This window comes from Suncus etruscus, chromosome 6 (assembly GCF_024139225.1).
Source record: "Suncus etruscus isolate mSunEtr1 chromosome 6, mSunEtr1.pri.cur, whole genome shotgun sequence".
In the NCBI taxonomy this organism is placed as follows: domain Eukaryota; kingdom Metazoa; phylum Chordata; class Mammalia; order Eulipotyphla; family Soricidae; genus Suncus; species Suncus etruscus.
The window spans coordinates 34,725,468-34,735,187 of record NC_064853.1 but is presented as its reverse complement, the minus strand read 5'-3'; the positions used below and the strand labels follow the sequence as shown (position 1 = coordinate 34,735,187).

Sequence of the window (9,720 nt, the reverse complement as noted above, 5' to 3'; positions counted from 1 at the left end):
TACCTGCCTAATTTCACGGTGGGAAGGAGGCTAGCTAGAGTTGCTACACTGAACACAAATCTCTCTCTGCAGTCTGTCTCTCAAAAGCTCTCTAGGAGCTTTCTTTGCTTGACCTGTGAGGGCAAGAAAACAAACACCCATAATTCTCCATCACTGAAAGTAGAGGAGGAAAAAACACATCACTCTCTGTTAGGACAAAGACCATAGAAAGCCTTTCTATTGAATAAACATTTTTTTCACATAAAGTCTTTTCATATAGTCTAATGATGAGGTTGTGATGACAGGATGGATTTGTTTTCAGCAATTTATTTAGGCCCTTTTTAAAAGTGGGCCTTTAATGGAACTTTTCCTATTATAGGAAAAGTCCCAGTTAATATCCTGCTATGACTATTCCTGAAAGAGAAAATGAAAAGATAATCAAACATCTTCTTAGTTATCTAAAAATCAATGACTTTTTTACTTATTTGCTTTTAGTTTTGATATTTTGGGGCTACATTTGGTGTCAGTCATGGTTTATTCCTGGCTCTACACTCAGGAATTATTCCTGGACTCTGGGATGCTGAGGATCGAATCCTGGTTGGCCAAATCAAAGGCAAGAGCCCTACCTGCTCTACTATATCGCCAGCCCCAAATCAATGACTTTTAGGGTCATACCCAGCAGCACTCAGGGATTATTCCTCTGTGCTCCAAAATCACTCCTGGCAGACTCAGAAGATTATAAGGAATGCCAGGAATCAAACTGGTGTCCGTCTATGTTGGCCGCATGCAAGGTAAATGCCCTGCCACTGTGCTATTGCTCTGTCCCCAAATCAATGACTTTTTAAGTTTATTTTCCTCCATTGTTTTGTCAATTGTATATTTTTGTGTAAACTTGTATTTACTATGTACTTATCATTTTTATTTTTCTCTACTTCATTGCTTCAAGATGTCCCACATTCAATACATCCATATCTTAAATGAATGCCTAATAACATTAAATTTGACAATCCTTTCATTTATAATAATTCTTACACAAATATTTTATGCATGTAGAAATTTCCATCCTTGAACTAATTTCTTAGCAATGATTGCTAAAATTGGCATTATAGTGTATGATCTGAGACATCTCATTTTGGAATCAGGACCCATTTTTTACTGCCTCTAGTAATAACACCCTAAAGCTTATTTCCCACAAAATCTTAGACAAGTTCATAAATTTGATGATACTGTATAGACTCTAATTTTCTACATAAGCAAGCATGTGTCAGGTAATAAAGACTATTTTGCTACTTGTTCCAATGGATGCCTTTTTTTCTTATTGCACTGATTAGATTTTCCAGCACAAGGTTGAATAAAAGTAGGAAAAACAGGCATCCTTGTTTTGTTCCTCATTTTGAACAACATCATTATATCTTTCAACCATTAGTCACAGTTTTAGACACAATTTTTTAGATTAATTTTATTTGGTTAAGAAAGTCTCTTTTGGGCTGGAAAGATAGCATGGGGGTAAGGTGTTTGCTTTGCATGCAGAAGGATGGTGGTTCGATCCCGGCATCCCATATGGTCCCCCAAGCCTGCCAGGGGCGATTTCTGAGTGTAGAGCCAGGAGTAACCCCTGAGCGCTGCCGGGTGTGACCCAAAAACTAAAACCCCAAAACAACAACAATAACAACAACAAAGTCCCTTTTATTCCAACTTAGCTAAGAGTCTTATACCCATAAAGTTTCTCAGATGGCATATTAAGTCAAAGATTTTACAGCAATATTTTGAAGATCACAGTTTTTAATTTGTTAATATAAAAATACAATGATTTTTCTAACATCACCTGTGGTAAATCTCACTGTCATAATAAATTGTATGATTTAATTTGTTACGATTTTGTTAAGATCTTTGCTTTGGGGCCAGAGAAAGAGCATGGAGGTAAGGCGTTTGCCTTTCATGCAGAAGGTCGGTGGTTCGAATCCCGGCATTCCATATGGTCCCCTGAGCCTGCTGGGAACAATTTCTGAGCATAGAGCCAGAAGTAACCCCTGAGCACTGCCGGGTGTGACCCCAAAACAAAACAAAACAAAACAAAACAAAACAAAACAAAAAGATCTTTGCTTTGTTTTGTTTGGGTTTTGTTTGGCTGGTTTTTTGTTACTTTTTTCTATAAATTTTTCTCAATGTATATTCAGATAAAAACAAGGTTGATAAAAAGATACTTGCATCACTCTGTTCTTTGCAGCACAATAGCCAAAATCTGGAAACAATCCAAGTGACCAAGCGGTTCGATCCCCCGGTGTCCCAATATGGTCCCCCCAAGCCAGGGGCAATTTCTGAGTGCTTAGCCAGGAGCAACCTCTGAACATCAAATGGGTGTGTCCCGAAAAACAGAGAGACCTTACCATGAAGTATTCTGGCATAAGACCAACTACAGGCTCCAGGCATACTAGGTTGTCCAACCCCAAAGTCTTTCTTTGTGGTCCCAGTAAAAGCTCTTCACAGTCACAGTTGTTGCTGTCAGATTTCTGTAGTTAAAAATCCTGGTTTCTGTATATATCCTATGTCGTAGTCAGGGTGATGTGGAACGTCTTCTGGTTTTTTCACCATTAGGTGGCAATGCAGAGAACCCTGACCTGAAAGCGGCTTGTTGCTGTCACCAAGTCATCAGGGTGTCATAGGAACCCTCTCTGGAGTCAGTCGATGCCAGGGCAGCAGTAGGGCCTTCTCTGGTAGAAGTATGATTCCTGGTGATGGTGTAGAAAACTGTGGTTGTTTCTATTGATGGTATCCAAAGTTCAGGGGTGAATGGTTAATGTCGGATCTTCTGAAGCCTAAGCCAAATCACTATGATAGTGTTCAGGGTGTAAAACTCCACGACAGTATAAAATTTATGTGTTCCTATCTCTATTAGATAAAAACTTGTTTGCACATGTAAGATTTTCTCATTTTAATGTGCCTATGCGAAAAGGAACAATGCCATAAGGTCTTATTGGTGCATATGGAGGCAGAGGTAACATGCCCAACGATTCCCATAACCTGGTTCTAACATAAACTCTAAACACTAGAGAAACTTATCTATGAGAATTTCCTACTAAACAGATCCCCAAAACTGGGGGGAAATGCCACTACATAAGAAGATATTCAGATATTCAATAAGTGCTCACTTTGGCAGCACATATACTAAAATTGGAATGATACAGAGAAGATTAGCATGGACTCTGTGCAAGGATGACACAAATTCATGAAGCATTCCATATTTTTATAATACTTATTATTCAAAAAAAGATATTCAAGGGGCTGAAGTGATAGCATGGAGGTAGGGTATTTGCCTTGCATGCAGAAGGAAGGTGGTTCAAATCCCGGCATCCCATATGAGCCTGCCAGGTCACAACTTTTGAGTGTAGAGCTAGGAGTAACCCCTGAGCACTGCTGGGTGTGACCCAAAAACCAAAAAAAAAATCAATAAAGGTTATACCTATTAAGGAAATACATATCTCCTTTAAGTCTTTTGAAATAGTCTGAGGGTGGGGGTAAAATACAGAGTACAGCTTCAGTCTGTGATTTGGTCTTGTGGAGTCTAAATAATGGTTCCCAGCAATCACATATCAGAAAATGTCCTCAAGCCAGGGGCTTCTCAGAAACCAAATCTGGTAGCAAGCAAAAGTCCACAGTGAAGGGAGTTGGGAGGAAAGGGGCCACCAAGAGCAAATCAGTATCAGCGGAATATCAGCTTCTTCTCAGTCTGAGAAACTATCTTTTCATTTTTGGAGCTGGTTGACAGCTGGCTGAGGTGGGGGGAGTGTTCTGCTTTGTGAGAAATTAAGAACTGAGGGTAAAGGGTTAAATGGGGGGAAATAACAGATGGGAGTGAGAGAGTGAAGGGCTAGAAAAAATCTGTAAGGTAGTAAGCAAAGGGGGATCGGGTGGGGGTTATATATGACAGGGGAAGGACAATATGCAACAAAAACATTATATATATATATATATATTACAGATGGATATTAGACAAACATTGAGATGGCTAACATATACACTCATGCACACATGTAGATAGACACTGAGATCAATCCATGGTTTACAGTTAAAAAACTGACCCAGGGGGCCGGAGATATAGCAGGGAGGTAAGCATTTGCCTTGCATGCAGAAGGATGGTGGTTTGAATCCCGGAATCCCATATGGTCCCCCGAGCCTGCCAGGAGCAATTTCTGAGCATGAAGCCAGGAGTAACCCTTGAGCTCTGCTGGGTGTGAACCAAAAATAAATACAAAAGCTGACCCAGGTGAAATGGAACAGAATGCTTAAAAAGTATATAAAGCTGTGCTCGCTTCGGCAGCACATATACTAAAATTGGAACGATACAGAGAAGATTAGCATGGTCCCTGCACAAGGATGACATGCAAATTTGTGAAACATTCCATATTTAAAATATATATATAAAGCCGGCAAGTCATATGGAAAGGTTTTCCATTTTCTAGATCAATCATGATTGGTGAGGGTAAACTTGACTGAAGAAAGTCTTTGTGGGTTAGATTGTGTATGGAAAATTCTTAAAAGCAATTATCATTTTTAAGTTTAGAAAACTAAGTGATTATAGTAATGAGCACTGTAAGAGGAGTTCTTGAGCAGGGGTCTCAAACTCACAGCCTGCGGGCCACAAACGGCCCTCCGTACAACATTTTGTGGCCCTGCCCTAGAGGAATCTTTTTTGTTTTGTTTTGTTTTAGTTGTTTGGGTCACACCCCCCAATGTTCAAGGCTTACTACTGACTTTGCACTCAAGGATCACCCCAACTTTGCCTCCTGTGGCCCCCAGGTAAATTGAGTTTGAGACCCCTGTGAGCATCCAGATTCCTTTCCTAAAAGCAATCTAAAATCATGGTATAATGGTAAACTATCTACAATTGAAAACAGATTACAATAACATATTAAATGAATGAGCTCTGTAAAAGGAGTTCATGGCATGCAGTTCATATAATCATCAAGTAGAAAATGAATAGATTATAATTTTTATTGTGACATTATAATAATGAGCCCTGACTTCTGCGTCTAATATAGTTTAGCATTGTGAAGTAGAACTAGGGTGACCAACTATATCTCCAAGTCCCACTGTGGACAAAAAGATCAAGGAGTTATTATAGACATAGTAAAATTAAGACATTAAAACTACTTATGGGGGGCAGAGAGCACATCAGTAGGGCATTTGCCTTGCAAGCAGCCAACCCTGGACGGACCTCAGTTTGATTCCTGGCATCCCATATGGTTCCCCCAAGCCTGCCAGGAGTGATTTCTGAGTGCAGAGTCAGGAATAACTTCTGAGCGCTACCGGGTGTGACCCCCACCACACAAAATAACCAACTTATAGTGAGCACTGTAGTGGGAGTTCAAACACATCCAACTGCATACTATTTCTGTGGATAAAAGCATTAGAATATTATTATAGATATCTATAAAGATCAGTTGATTGGACACCTGCTCAAACTAAATAGCTGTATCCATTCTTGACAGAAAGTTTAATTCATTGACATTTAAGGAAACTTGACAATAATGTGGCATTATATTGTGTAGGATTGTTGTTGTTACAATTGGAGGTTTGGTTTGTGTAATTGCTCTTTGAGTAGCAGCTCATTTAGGATTGGTTTGGTTAGTGCTAATATTGCGAATTCTTTTTTGTCTGAGAATATTTTTAACCCTCCCTCCCATGTAAATGAGAGCTTTTCTGGGTGTGGGCACTAGGTTGAAAGTTTCTTTCATTCAGTAGTTTGAATATGTCATTCCACTCTTTTCTTGCCTGGATTGTTTCAAATAGAAGATCTGATTTAATTCTTATGTTGTTTCCTTTATACTTGAGGGTTTTTTTCTCCCTTACTGCTGCAGAGTCAATCTCTTTTTTTTTTTTTTTTTTTTTTTTTTTTTTGCCATTTGGATTACCAAATGTCTTGGTGTTGTTCTGTTATAGTCTATTTTGTTTGGCACTCTTTTTGCCTCTTGGATTAGTAGAGAAACCTCTTTCCCAAGGGTAGGGAAGTTCTCTTCTATTCTCTCCCTCACTACTTGTTCTTCCCCTTCTGGAATTCCTATAATTTGGAGATTATTTCTCCTGTCTTTTGTTCATTAAGTACCTTACATTTTCTTCCAGGGTTTTGTCTCTCCTTCCTTTTTCTTTATCCCAGCTGGCTCAGAATTTGTCTTCAAGTAAGTCTATGCGATTCTCCACCTGTGTAATTCTACAATTATGGCTTGCTAACGTACTTTTTAGTTCCTTCAGTTCCATTTGTATGGATTCTCTCATTTTTTGAAAGAGTTCTTCTTTGAGTTGGTTGAATTGTTCATCTATAGAGTTCTTAATTTCACAGGCTAATGAATCCTTGATTCCATCATTTCCATTACTAAACCATTAAGTGTTGGATCAATCCCCAGAATCCCATATGGTACCCTGAGCCTACTATGAGTAATTTCTGTGTGCAGAGTGAGGAGTAAACTCTGAGCATTTCTGGGTGTGGCCCAATAAAACAAAAAAAATTATCTTTCTACACACACACGCACACATTTTAGAAAACTTAGAATGATTTAACTCCAAGCACTCATATTTTGTTACTTTTGCCCAGTTTTTGCTCATTTCAATTGATATGTCCCCCAAATCCATTATTTATGTTATTTTTCAGTATCAATGGTACAAGTTTACTTTTTTTTTTTTTTTTTGGTTTTTCAGGCCACACCCATTTGATGCTCAGGGGTTACTTCTGGCTAAGCACTCAGAAATTGCCCCTGGCTTGGGGGGACCATATGGGATGCCCGGGGATTGAACTGCCGTCCTTCCTTGGCTAGCGCTTGCAAGGCAGACATCTTACCTCTAGTGCCACCTCGCTGGCCCCAAGTTTACATTTTTCTGTATTTACCATTTTCTTTGTTCATTCATTGTTATACCTGTTACTGATTGCTGCTTATCTCTGAGCCTTCCCTGGATAGCCTAATTTTGTGATTCTGCCTCAGGACCTTCTAAACATATTCCCTTTACCCACTTTGCCACCACTATAAAGTTCGTAGAGGGCACCCACCAAAGATACACTGCAAAAATGGTGGTATATTTCTGGTGCTAGTGTACTTGTTTTCTTGCTAGTATAAGAAAAGGACTGCCATACTAGGCATGCACTGTACAACAAATTTTGCTTATAGACAGTAAAAGTTTTGTTATTTTCCAATTCTAATCCATAGACCTTCTGCATTGTGATCTTATTTCTTGCACTTTCTCCATTGTTTCTTTTAGGCTCATTAAACATAAAAATCATGGTGTCCCTAAAATCTTTATCTAAAATATTATAAAGCTATTTGGTACTAATAGTTAGTACAAATAGTAGTTAGTATAATATTTTATACTACTACTAATAGTTAGTACCAAATAGTTAGTTTAGTCTCCTAAACTATTATCTTTGATCCTTGGGCTTTATGCAGTTTCTCCATTGTGTCTGTAGTTCTTCAGGGTGAGTTTTCATACTTCTGAGGATAATTTTACTGATTCAACTTCTAGAGAAAATAGGATGTACTCTGAGTGAAGTACTGGTATCTTCAGAATGAAGTTGAAGTAGAGACTTCATTACATAAGCATGATTGATCAAATCACTGGCCCTTGATTAATTCAACCTGTAACTCATCTTCCCTCCTCACAGATCACTGGGTGGCACTAAAAACTCTAACACTCTTAACCATACAGTTTTCTTCCCAGGAAGTATCCCTCTTCCTTAGATGCTTAGTTAATAAGACTCAGATAATAAAAGTGACCTTATTAACATAGTCCCTCAATGGTGGAAAGAACAACTTGAATAATAAAACGTGACTTATAGGGGCTTTTAAGGTTCTGAAGCATTTTCTCGAACTGAGGACAAATGACCAAATATTCTAACAAAAGATGCTTACATTGCTCTTTTAGACATTACATTTTATTGACATATCATTGACTTATAGTATTATATATTTTAGATGGAAAAATTATAATTCCATATATAAATACAGTATATCCCCCACAAAAGTCTAGTTTTCATCCAAGGTTCAAACATAATAGAAAAGAAACTATTTTTCTTATTGCTAATTTGGGGACTGTGAGTCAGGAAATATATATATAGGGATGAAGCCAGAGCGATAGTGCAGAGGTAGGGCATTTGCCTTGCATATAGCCAACGCAGGCTGGTTTGATCCCCATGTAGTCACAAAAGCACCACCAGGAGTGATCCTTGAGTGAAGATGCAGGAGTGAGCTCTACGCACACTGGGTATGGTTCAAAACCCAAAATACACACAAAACCCAAATGTATATGAGGAACATAATTTTTTTCATTGGATTTATAACCAGGCAATCACAAAAAGAGGTAAGGTGTTTGCCTTTCATGCAGGTCATTGGTTCGAATCCCAGCATCCCATATGGTCCCCCATGCCTGCCAGGGGCAATTTCTGAGCATAGAGCCAGGAGTAACCCCTGAGTGCTGCCGGGTGTGACCCAAAAACAAACAAAAAAAGATATATTTTTCATCTTTTTGTATTATCTTGTAATTTTTTACCTTTATACTTTGACTCAATGACATTTAATTTTAAGTTTGACAATATTAAGTTTATTCTGTATATTGAGGTTTTGCTATTATTTTAAGTGAACATCTTGTAATTGTATACTAAAAAAGTGATTTAGCATATAGTTCATTATCCCATATCTATGATTTTATAGTTAACCTTTTTTTGTTGTTATTCACAGCTAATGACCATATTTTTTTGCGACTTGTTCTAATTAGTGTCCTTTTCTTTCTTAGAATTTCAAGTCTTCGTTTTGTGCCTTATATGAACCTGTTGATTGCATTAAATATGCACCTAATCAATAAGTCCCTCATGTTTGTTCATGTGTTCAGAATTTTGTAAATTCAACAAGTCTTTGCTATGGGAAGCTCTGTGGCCTGCATTGTTTATGCAGAAGATAAATTTTGCATCTTCTTAACACAAAACAAGTAACTAACCTAAAACCAATTTAATTGTTGACTATGGGTTTCTATAGTTTAAACCATGGACTGAAAACCTGTAAATTTAGTTTAAATTGTGGACTGAAAACCAAAGTAATAGATTTCAGTATCTTATGTCCAATTTTAATACTTGACTTTGTCATTCTCTGTGATAAGTAGTTTTTGTTCTTGTTTGCATCACCTGTCTACCTGGATAGCAAAACTTAAGCATCTGAGCAACAATCAAATTCAATAATCTTCCACAGTGGGCATTTTCCTTGCATGCAGAAGGACAGTGGATCGAATCCTGGCATCCCATATGGTTCCCCAAGTCTGCCAGGAGCGAATTCTGAGGATAGAGCCAGGAGTAACTCCTGAATGCTGCCGGGAGTGACTTCCCCCACCCCCCGCCAAAAAAAAAAAAAAAAAAAAACCAAGAAACAAATAATCTTCCACAGTACCACCTCAAGTACATATGAACATTTCCTTGACATATTTCATGTGTGCCTGACTCATAACAAATCTTTATTTACAAAGACAGAATGCTTCACATTTTTATTCTAATAAACAAGTGCTTGAAACATTCTCTAAGATCTGTAGTATTGTGGGTATTATTTATTAGGGAGTCTAAATAATTAACTATTGGTCTTCTAGGTTATACAATTTTTCCCCAGAATCATTCACAAAGCTAGGAAGTCATATACCTAAAATAAACCACGTTGAAATTCTCCATAAGAAACACCTAGAAAAGTGTTCAGGAAATATTTTGGAAAAAAAAAAGTA

General features: G+C 37.9%; 2 non-coding genes across 2 annotated transcripts; both read left to right on the top strand.

Moving 5' to 3' along the window:
• Positions 1-3,120: 3,120 nt before the first annotated feature.
• LOC126013105 (U6 spliceosomal RNA) lies at positions 3,121-3,225 on the top strand. The gene has a single exon (XR_007497437.1). It is a non-coding gene; the product is annotated as a U6 spliceosomal RNA (small nuclear RNA).
• A 1,056-nt stretch (positions 3,226-4,281) lies between these two features.
• On the top strand, positions 4,282-4,388 carry LOC126012926 (U6 spliceosomal RNA). The gene has a single exon (XR_007497269.1). It is a non-coding gene; the product is annotated as a U6 spliceosomal RNA (small nuclear RNA).
• Positions 4,389-9,720: the final 5,332 nt, after the last annotated feature.